We start from the raw sequence: 11456 nt of genomic DNA on the forward strand, positions 1-11456 counted from the left end.
TTCCTGGGATATATTCCTAGAAGTGGGATCACAGGGTCAAATGGGAGTTCCATTTGTAGTTTTTTGAGGAAACTCCATACTGTCTTCCATAGTGGCTGCACCAGTCTGCATTCCCACCAGCAGTGCACAAGTGTTCCTTTTTCTCCACATCCTCTCCAGCACTTGTCATTTGTTGATTTAGTTCACTTTTTTAAAAAAAGAATTGCATGAACCTGGAAAAATTCAAATGTAGTTGATCAATCTCTTGCTCAGCAGAAAAGCATAAAACAATCATGTAGATTGGCATCTAGAACGCTATATGTGTGATCAGGCAAAGCCAGTGAACACTCAACAAATCCCAGCAGTTTTAATAAATGTCTCCTAAATTTTGCTTCTTGCTCTCTGAAATCAATTTTTAATACCTTGTTTATTCTTCCTAAATATTCAAGTTATCCATCATTGCCCTATGTGTCATACTTCACAGAGACAATAGCAAAGCCATCAGAAGGGAATTGACACATTATCATTAAATCAGAATTAACTTAGTATCGTCTGCTTCTACAGTTGCCTTTCTGCCCAACAGAGGAGGAAGAAGTAATTCTAATAAGCACATTGCCCTCAGACCACAGTTTCCACAAGACCATGAGATAAATATAATCCACAGATCAGTTAAAAGCCACAATGGAGGAAATGAAGAAAAAACAACAAAGCGTTGGCCCAGAAGTAGGAGATTAAAAAAGTATATATAGATATACCCGCACACAAATTTCCTGAAGGATAGGTTCTCACCAAGAAGTACAGAAACTGTATCTTTTGTTGAAAACTAGGTGAGAGAAATGGATTACAGTATTAGTCTCAGTTTATTCCAAAGGATAAGAAATATAGCTAGGAAGAATGACATGCAGAAGCCATATTTGCAAGAAGTCATCTGCTTTGTGGTAGTAGAGAAGGAGAAAGTCTTTGGGTGTAAAACCTAAATGGCTACAGTGGCCCTGACTCCAGGAAACCTACAAATAGATGGTACAGGAAAAGCCAACTCACTCAGTGAGTGATGAATAATACAGAAAGGGGCTGTCGTAGCATTTCTACAAAGATATCATAAGAAATTATATAAAAAAGAGCAGCAGGATTTAGAAACAAAAGAAAATTCACCAGAATATGGTGCAAAATAACAGATTACGTAAAATATCAATCAATTTTAAAAAGGAAGATTGTAGATAAGAAATATGCAGTTGGGATAAATTGACAAGAAAACAGAAGCAATGAAGTATGAGTTGGAATCACTAAGGAAATAAAGAACAATAATATCAATAACAAAAGAAAAACTGGTGGAATCACAAAAAGTACAAAGATGATGAGAAATAGGATTGTAAATATAGAAGAGAGAAATTAGAAAGCAAATAGTGATGAGGCTAATAATGAACTGAATAAAGAGTTATAAAAGGATGGGTGAGAAAATGAGAAACTTATAAGCCAGGCAAAGGAGTGTGAATGTATGTGTAATGGAATACCTGGAGGTGAAAACTGAAAAAATGGAATGGAACAAATATTTGCACATATAATTTAAGAAAAATCTACTGAGAAAAAGGCAAATTTATATACAGAAAGAAATGTGTAAGGGCCACTGTGTGTAAGAAAAAAATGAACCAGAATGGTTATACTGGGAAATGTCCAGTAAAGTTAAGGGTTGTTAAAGATAGAGAAAGAATTCTTTGAGCTGCCAGAAAAAGATACAAGTCATGTATTGTATAAGGAGAAAGGAATTAGGTTGGCTTCAGATTTCTCCACAGAAAAATTCTAAAAGACAGTGAAAAAACATTTGTAACGTATTCAAGGGAAAAAAAAAATGTGAGCCAATAATTTATATCCAGTCAAACTGTCCTTCATGTGTAAAGACTACAGACAAGTGCCTTTGAATTGGCAAGATTTCAGAGACTATTGTTTTTGTGAGCCTTTCTAAGGAAACCATAAGAGGACTATTTTGAGCCAAAAAGTGATGAAAGAGTACATTAAACCAAATGATTGACAATGAACTTTGAATATATTTAACTGTATAATTAAGACCAAAACAAAAGTGGGATAGAGTGACAGAACAGAATGCAAGTGGCAGATGCCTTGAAAATACAAAAATTATATAATTAATACAAATTGGAAGGAGAATGAAAGAATGTGTAGGCAGAGTAAGTCCATTTCTGACTTCAATTGTAATAGATGGGGAACAAAGAAACACTCTACACTAATGAAAGACAAAGATGCTAATTGACTGTACCTTTGCTATGCCCCAAGCCACGCCCACCAGCCAATCAGAGCGACTATATGCAAATTAACCCAACCAAAATGGCGGCTGGCAGCCACGAACTGGGACAAGCAGGAGGCTTGGTTGCCAGGCAATGGAGGAAGCTAAGCTTCCTGCAGGCCCTGAGCTGGCTGGGGCCTCTGCTCATGGCAACAAAGTATTAATTATAGAAGACAAGTAAATCCCAGATACCTGATTCCAGCCAGCCTCCATTGGGAGCTTGGGTGGCTGGGGGCTGAGGCCAGCCTGCAAACAGCCATCAGCCTCTCACTCAGGATGGCCACAACCTCATGGGGTGAGAGTCCCCACTAGGGGGCTTAACCAGCCTGAAAACGGCCCTCAGCCCCTCACTCAGGCTGGCCAGGCACCCCAGGGGGAACCCCTACCCTGAAGAGGCTGTGGCCAGCTTACAAACAGCCATCAGCCCCTCACCCAGGCTGGCCAGGCACTCCTATATAATAAAAGGGTAATATGTAAATTGACCCCTGAGGGCTCCCAGGCTGCCAGAGGGATGTCTGACTGCCAGCTTAGGCCCAATACCCCAAGGAACAGGACTAAGTCAGCAGGTGGTCATCCTCCAAGGGGTCCCAGAATGTGAGAGGGCACAGGCCAGGCTGAGGGGCCCTCCAGAGTGGACAGATTTTTGTGCACCAGGCCTCTAGTTTAAAACTGATGAGGCATAGTAACATTTGAAGGAAGTAATAGTTGTAAGTTACAACAAAAGAAAATATGATTTAATTAATTACTTTATTATATAACCAGAACTAACATATTTTAAATGGATTTGTATCACCAATTTAAAGAGAAATTTAAGATTAGATCACAAAGCAAAAATTCATGCTGGATAGTGCCAAGTAAAAATATATAAAGGGTAAATACAAAGAAAATAAGCCAAAGGTCAGGTTCTTAATATAAAATAACTTATAATTTAGCCCCAAAACATTAAAAAGGACAGAGATTAACATGTTATAGTGATAAAGGGTACAATTCACATGTAGGTTAAAATAGCTATATACCTAGCACCAAGTAAAATAATATAAGCATCTGTAGAGCATAAATCATAAGAAACAAAAGGAGATTTCAAAATGGTGGTGGAGTAAGAGGAAGCTACACTGACACACTCCAAGGACCAAGCTTGAATTACAACTAAAATAGAGAAAAAACATCCTGACTAATTAACTGAAGAGTACCTAGAGAGGACCCTAATAACCAAGGATGGAAAGTGGAGACCACATAGAGAGGGTAGGAAGCATGGAGGTGTGAAAGGGCTGGTTAGGCTCTCACAGACAACAGTTGAAGTTCCAGAGAGAGATATCTCAGCTGTGGGGATTTCCCACTGAGAACTCTAGGGTCTAAACCAGGAGTGGGCAAACTTTTTGACTCGAGGGCCACAATGGGTTCTTAAACTGGACCGGAGGGCTGGAACAAAAGCATGGATGGAGTGTTTGTGTGAACTAATATAAATTCAAAGTAAACATCATTACATAAAAGGGTACGGTCTTTTTTTTTTTTTCAATAGTTTTATTCATTTCAAACAGGCCGGATCTGGCCCGTGGGCCATAGTTTGCCCATGGCTGGTCTAAACCCTAAGCTGGGCTCCCAAGCCCAGAGCACCAGAACTAAGAAGGGTGCCCAAAGAACACTTGGCTGTGAAAATCAGCAGAGTTGTTGTATGTCAGGGAGAGATGGCTGGAAATGCAGTGACCCTATTAAGGGCCAACAAATAAATTTTCATGTTCAGCCACTGACCTTGAGCTTTGGCAGTGGGAAGGCAGAGTGGATTGGGGCTAGGTGAGCAGAAGCCAGGGTTGGGGGCTCTGGGGTTAGAGCTTGGAAGGCAGACACTTGGTTTCCTGTGCTGAGTCATTCCCTCATATTGAAGAGGACATCTTTCTCAGACATACCTTTACCATGCAGGCAGTTTTTGCCTGGGGGGGAAAGTCAATTGCCCCACCATATTGGCTTTAACCTCTCAGCCTAACCTGGGTTGATAGCCTCATGCTAATCAAGACAAACTAACAATCAGACTTCAGACAGAGGCAGGTCACTGGTGGCTTCGAGTCTTTGCCTATTCTTATTCAGGGCCCAGGGCTAAGAAAAGCAGGTCTTTGTGCACATCTTAGTCCTTTCCAAAGGCACCCAGCTTCAGCAGAGGGAGCCACAAGCTGTGGATTGCTAATAGCTCCAAACAGAATACTCAGGCCAGTCAGAACATCTGACATTGTCCTGTACTAGAGATTGGGTGTCATAGCAGATCTATCTAATACATAGACACAAACCCAATCAGGCAACCAAAATGGGGAGACAAAAAACAAGCCTCAAATGAAAGAACAAAAGAATTTTCTAGTAGAAGAGCTAAATGAATTGCAGATAAGAAATTTATCAAACATAGAGTTCAGAATAGGGATGGCAAAGATGCTCAAGAACAAGAAAAAATATATAGTAACTATGCAGAATGACACATCAATCATAAAGAACAAAGTGGAAGGAAGACACACAGAAAATTAGGGGAAGCTGCAGATCAGTTCAGTGAATTAGAATACAGGGTAGAAAAAATCACTCAGTTAGAGATCCAGAAAGAAAAACAAAAAAACAAAACAGGAGGACAGCTTAAGAGAGCTGTGGGACAACATGAAACATAATAATATTTGAATCATTGGAGTATCATAAAGGGAAGAAAGTGAGCAAGGAATAGAGAACATGTTCGAAGAAATAATAGCAGAAAACTTCCCTAACCTGGTGAAGGAAAAAGTCACACAAGTTTAGGAGGCACAGAGAATCCCAAGCAAGGAGAACCCAAACAGGCCCCTGACCAGATACATCATAATTAAAATGCAAAAACTTAAAGACAAAGAGAAAATGTTAAGGGCAGCAGGAGAAAAGCAATTTGCTACCTAAAAAGGAGCTACCATAAGACTGTCAGCTGACGTTTTATGAGAAACTTTACAGACCAGAAGGGAATGGCATGAAGTATTTAAATTAATGAAAAGTAAGGATCTGAAACCAAGATTACTATATCCAGCAAGGTTTTCATTCAAAAATAGATGGTGAAATAAAGAGCTTCTCAGACAAAAAAAGGTCAACCAGCACTGCCAAAAATGCTAAAGGGATTGCTGTAATGAGAAGAAATAAAAAGAGAAAATCATAAGAGAAATGCTAAAGAGACTTCTCTAATGAGAAGAAATAGAGATGGAAATAATAGGCATAAAGAATTAAAATGGCAATAAATAAGTACCTATCAATAATAAACTTAAATATAAATGAATTAAATGCTCCAATCAAATGACATAGGGTAGCTGCATGGATACAAAAACTTGATCCAAATATATACTGTCTACAAGAGACCTACCTCACAACAACTGACTCATAAAGGATGAGAGTGAAGGGATGGGGAAAAAATTTTCCCACGTCAATGGAAATGGAAAAAAAAAAAAAGCTAGGATAGCAGTAATCATATCTAAAAAAATAGACTTAAAAATGAAGGCCATCACAAAAGACAAAGGTGATTACATAATACTAAAGGGATTGATCAAACAAGAGGATATAACCTTGGTAAACATATATGTACCTAATATAGTGGCACCTAAATAAATAAGAAAAAAACTTCTGGAGAATGTTAAGGGAGAGATCAATAGCAATAAGAGTCACAATAAGGGAGTTTAACACCCTGCTGACATCATCATATAGATCTTCCAGACAAAAAATTAGAGAAATAGTGACTCTAAATGACACACTAGATCAGGTGGATTTAATTGACCTTTATAGAATACTAGAGGCCTGATGCACAAAATTCGTGCATGGGGTTGGGTCCCTCAGCCTGGCCTGCAATGACACAAGCATCCCCCCCCAACTCTCGGTCAGTCCGTGCCCACTGCCCAGAGGACTTCCACAGCTGGGATGGAATGCTTGCATTGTCACCATGGCTATGAAGCAAGCATTCTTCCAGGCCGCTCATGCTGCCTGCTCTCAGCGGCCATCCCCCTGGGACTGGGGGACTCTGGCAAGGCTGAGAGAACTGGGCGCTGCCATCTTGTGGCTATGGGCGCTGCCATCTTTGTGACGGTTAATTTTCAAATCACCCTTTTTATTAGATAGGATATCACCTGAAAGCTACAGAATAGACATTCTTCTCAAGTGCACATGGGACATTTTCAAAGATAGATCAGATATTAGGACTAAAAATAATTCTCTACAAATTCAAGAAGATTGAAATCATATCAAGCACCTTCTCAGACCACAATGGCATATTAGCTCCCCTCTGCTCCTTCACCAGCAGCAGTGTTAACATGTATTAGTTCACACAAACACTCCATCCATGCTTTTGTTCTGGCCCTCTGGTCCAGTTTAAGAACCCATTGTGGCCCTCAAGTCAAAAAGTTTGCCCACCCCTGTCCTAAGATCACAATGGAATTATATTAGAAATCAATTACACTAAAATCATTCAAACACATAGAGGATAAATAGCATGTTATAAAAGAATGAATGGGTTACCAATAAGATCAAGAAAGAAACAAAAACTTCCTGGAAACAAATGAAAATGAATAAACAATAACCCAAAATCTCTGGGACTCAGCAAAAGAAGTCCTGAGAATGAAGTTCATAGCACTGCAGGCCTATCTCACAAAACAGGAAAAATTAATAATGAATCATTTACCCCTACAACTTAAAGGATTTGAAAGAGAACAACAGAAAATCTCAAAGTAAGTAGAAGAAAGAATAAAGATTAGAATAGAAAAAAATGACATAGGGACTAAAAAAGCAATACAAAAGATAAATGAAACAAAGAGCTGATTCTTTGAAAAGATAAACAATATTGATGAACCTTTAGCCAGACTCATCAAGAAACAGGGGACCCAAATAATAAATAAAATCAGATACAAAAGCAGTGAAGTAACAGAAATACAAAGGATTGTAAGAAAATTCTATGAGCAACTATTAGCCAACAAGCTGGACAATGCGGATGAAATGGACAAATTCCTAGAAAAAGACAATCTTCCAAAAGTGAATCAAGAACAAGCAGAAAACCTGAATAGGCCAATAACAATTGAGGATTGAAGCAGTAATAAAAAAAATAAAAATAAAAATAAAAACTCCCAGAAAACAAAACCCTTCATCTGGATGGCTTCACAGGGGAATTTTACCAAATGTTCAAAAAAGAACTAACACCTATACTTCTCAAACTATTCCAAAAAATCCAGGAGGAATGAACACTTCCAAGCTCTTTTTTTGAAGCCAGCATTATCCTAATTCCAAAACTAGGTAAGATACTACAAAGAAAAGAGTATTACAGGCCAATATCCCTGATGAACAAAGATGCTAAAATCCTCAACAAAATATTAGCATATCAGACACAGAAATATATTAAAAAGATCATATACCATGACCAAGTTGATTTATTCCAGGGATGCAAGGATGGTACAATATTTGCAAATCAATAAATGTGATACAGCACATAAACAAATTGAAAGCCAAAAACTACATGATAATACCAATAGACACAGAAAAAGCATTTTACAAAACCCAACACCTATTTTGGATAAAACTCTCAGCAAAATGGGAATAGAGAGAGATCATAGCTCAACATAATGAAGGCAATACATAACAAACCTACAGCCAACATCATACTCAATGGGCAAAAACTAAAACTATTTCCCATAAGAACAGGAACAAGACAGGGTGTCAGCTTTCACCACTCTTATTCAACATAGTACTGGAAGTTTTAGCCACAGCAATTAGATAAGAAGAAAACATAAAAGGTATTCAAACCAGAAAGGCCGAAGTAAAACTCTCATTATTTTCAGATGATATAATATTGTACATAGAAAACTGTAAAGACTCAACCAAAACACTATAGATTTTATAAATGAATTCAGCAATCTAGCAGGATACAAAATTGACACCCAGAAATTGATGGCATTTTTATATATCAATGAGGAGTTCTCAGGAAGAAAAACTAAACAAACAATCCCATTTACCATTGCAACAACAAAGTTGAGATACTTAGGAATAAATTTAACCAGGAAGGTAAAAGACTTGTACTCAGAAACTACAGGATGTTGTAAAAGAGACAAAGGAAGGTGTAAACAAATGGGAGAATATTCTGTGCCCATGGATTGGTAGAATTAACATTATTTAAATGTCCATACTACTCAAGGACATTTACAGATTCAATGCAATCTTTATTAAAATACCAACAGCATATTTCACAGTTCCAGAACAAATACTCCAAACATTTATATGGAACCAAAAAAGACCCTGAATAGCCGCAGCAATCTTGAGAAAGAAGAGCAAAGTTGGAGTTCTCACAATACCAGATATCAAGTTATACTGCAAAGTCACTGTACTCAAAACTGCCTAGGACTGACACAAGAACAGGCATATAGATAAATGGAACATAACAGAGAATCCAGACAAATATTAAATGCAAGATGTGAAACCATAAAAATCCTAAAAGAAACCACAGGCATCAAAATCTTAGACATTTGTCATAGCGATATGTTTGTGGATACATCTCCAAGGCAAAGGAAACTAAGGAGAAGATAAACAAATGCGACCATATCAAAATAAAAAGCTTCTGCACAGCAAAAGATGCCACCATCAAAAATGAAAATGGAACTACTGTATGAGAGAACATATTTGGCAATGATACCTCTGATAAAGGGTTAATATCTAAACTATATAAGGAACTCATATAACTTAACAAAAGAAGTCAAACAATCCAATTAAAAAATGGGCAAAGGACCCAAATAGATACTTCTTCAAAGGGGACATACCGATGGCCAAGAGACATATGAAAAAATGCTCAAAGTCATTGATCATCGGAGAGATGCAAGTTAAAATCACAATGAGTTATCACCTCATACCTGTCAAAATGGCTACCATCAAAAAATCAACAAATACAAATGATGGCAAGGATGTGGATAAAAGGGAACCCTTGTACACTACAGGTGGGAATGCAGACCAGTGCAACCATTAAGGAAAACAGTATGGAGTTTCCTCAAAATATTAAATATGGAACTGTCATTTGATCTAATGATCCCATTTCTAGGAATATATCCTAATAGACCTGAAACACCAATAAGAAAATATGTATGCACCCCCATGTTCATAGCAGCACAATTTACAATAGCTAAGATCTGGTAAAGCCCAAGTGCCCATCAGTAGATGAGTGGATTTAAAAAGCTGTGGTACATTTATACCATGGAATACTATGCAGCAAGAAAAGAGAAGGATCTCTTCCCCTTTGAGACAGCATGGGGGAGACCTGAAGAGTATTATGCTAAGAGAAATAAGCCAGTCAGAGAAAAACAAGTATCACATGATCTCACTCATATGTGGACTCTAATGAACAAAATAAAGTGATGAACAAAATAGACCCCTAGACATAGAAGCATGGAACAAATCGTTGAATCTCAGAGGGAAGGCAGAGGTGGGTGGGTGGGAAGAAGTCAACCAAAGACCTTGTATGCTTATATGCATAACCCATGGGCACAGACAATAGGGTGGTGAATGCCTGGAGTGGGGAGCAGGGGCAGGCTAGACGGGATCAACGATGGAATGAAGAGGACATATGTAACACTTTCAATAATAAAGATTTAAAAATAATAATAATAAACAGTGAACCATCTGGATAAAGAGAAAGAAAAAGAAATAAAAGGAGAAATAGATAATAATACACTAGTAGAATAATAATTCTTCTCTCTCAGTCTATGTCAAATCAAGCGAACAAAAATAAGTAAAAATATTGACGAACTAGATAATATAATTAATAGGTAACTTTTGTTATACATTGAATGCCGTACTCTAAAAGATAAAGAGGAAAAATCCTTTCCAATAGATTCTACAATGTACGCTAATATTGATATAGTTCAAAAACTACTTTCTGATTATAATAAAATAAGTCTACAACTTTATAAATCTTGTTTGCAATCATAAAAACTGTGTTTTCTCCCTGTAAATGAAAAAAAAAATTCTCACAATACTTGACAGTTAAAGACATAATAGAATATTGATGAATGTCTTCAAAACATATCAAAGCATTATATATCAGTACCTTTGAGATATATCTAAAGTAGTGTGCAGGGGAAAATTCATGGATATATATATTATATCAGTAATAAAGCAGAATGAAATTAAATGAATAATTTGACATGACATTAGAAATATAACAGCAAATTAATTAACACAATTTTAAAATAATCCTATCTAATAAAAGACAAAAAGGGTAATTGACCGTACCTTCGCTATGCTTCCCATTGGCTAATCAGGGCAATATGCAAATTAACCGCCAACAAAGATAGTGGTTAATTTGCATACTAAGCTCCAAGCAGTGGAGTGAAGCCAAACATACCCGAAGCCTGCCAAGCAGCGAGGCCTCATGGCCTCAGGATCAGTGGAGCTGTGAGGCCTCAGGGCCCCTGGGATCAGCTGAGCAGCAAAGCCTGACGGCTGGTGGTGGTAGGGGGGGTTGCGCTCTGGCCGGAGCCCAGCCAGAGCGAAGGCCTGGGTCCCAAGTGCCAGAGGAAACTGTTGCCAGCAGCCAAGGGAAGGGAAGGCCTATTGCACAAGTGCAACAGTCCTCTAGTGATTTAATAAAAGTAGAAAGAGTAGTTGAATTAAATAAAGAAAACATATTAGAACTAATAAATAAACCCCAAAATATATCTGAAGCTAATCTAATTAAGAATTTAAAAAAGGGGGAAATCACTAACAGAAGGTAAGAAGTGTTAAGAAGGAAATAACCACAGAATCTGAGTTAACTAAAAGAATGAGAGTTTACTTTCCTCAGACCTACACAATTAAATTTGCAAGTCTGGATGTACAATGTAATATTTTAGGAAAATATAATTTACTGAATTATTACCAGAAAAGCTAGAAAATATGAACATATACCTTTATATAAATAAATGAAAAACATAATAAAAATGCTATCTCTTCAAACAGCAATTAATTTCAGATGGTTTCATAGAATATTCTTCAAAACTTTGAAAGGGAAGATAATTACAAACCCGATAAAACTCCTCCAAAACAAAAAACTTCCAAATTCTATTTATAAAGTGAGTTTAGCACATTTATATCAATGCAAAACTTCTAAAAAAATGATTTCAGCAAAAGTGGCAAAATAGGGCCTCTTAAAATTTTCTCCTCCATAAAGTCAAAAAAAGGTCAAAAATTGTCAAAT

The sequence above is a fragment of the Myotis davidii genome, unplaced genomic scaffold (assembly GCF_000327345.1).
Source record: "Myotis davidii unplaced genomic scaffold, ASM32734v1 scaffold837, whole genome shotgun sequence".
Lineage (NCBI taxonomy): Eukaryota > Metazoa > Chordata > Mammalia > Chiroptera > Vespertilionidae > Myotis > Myotis davidii.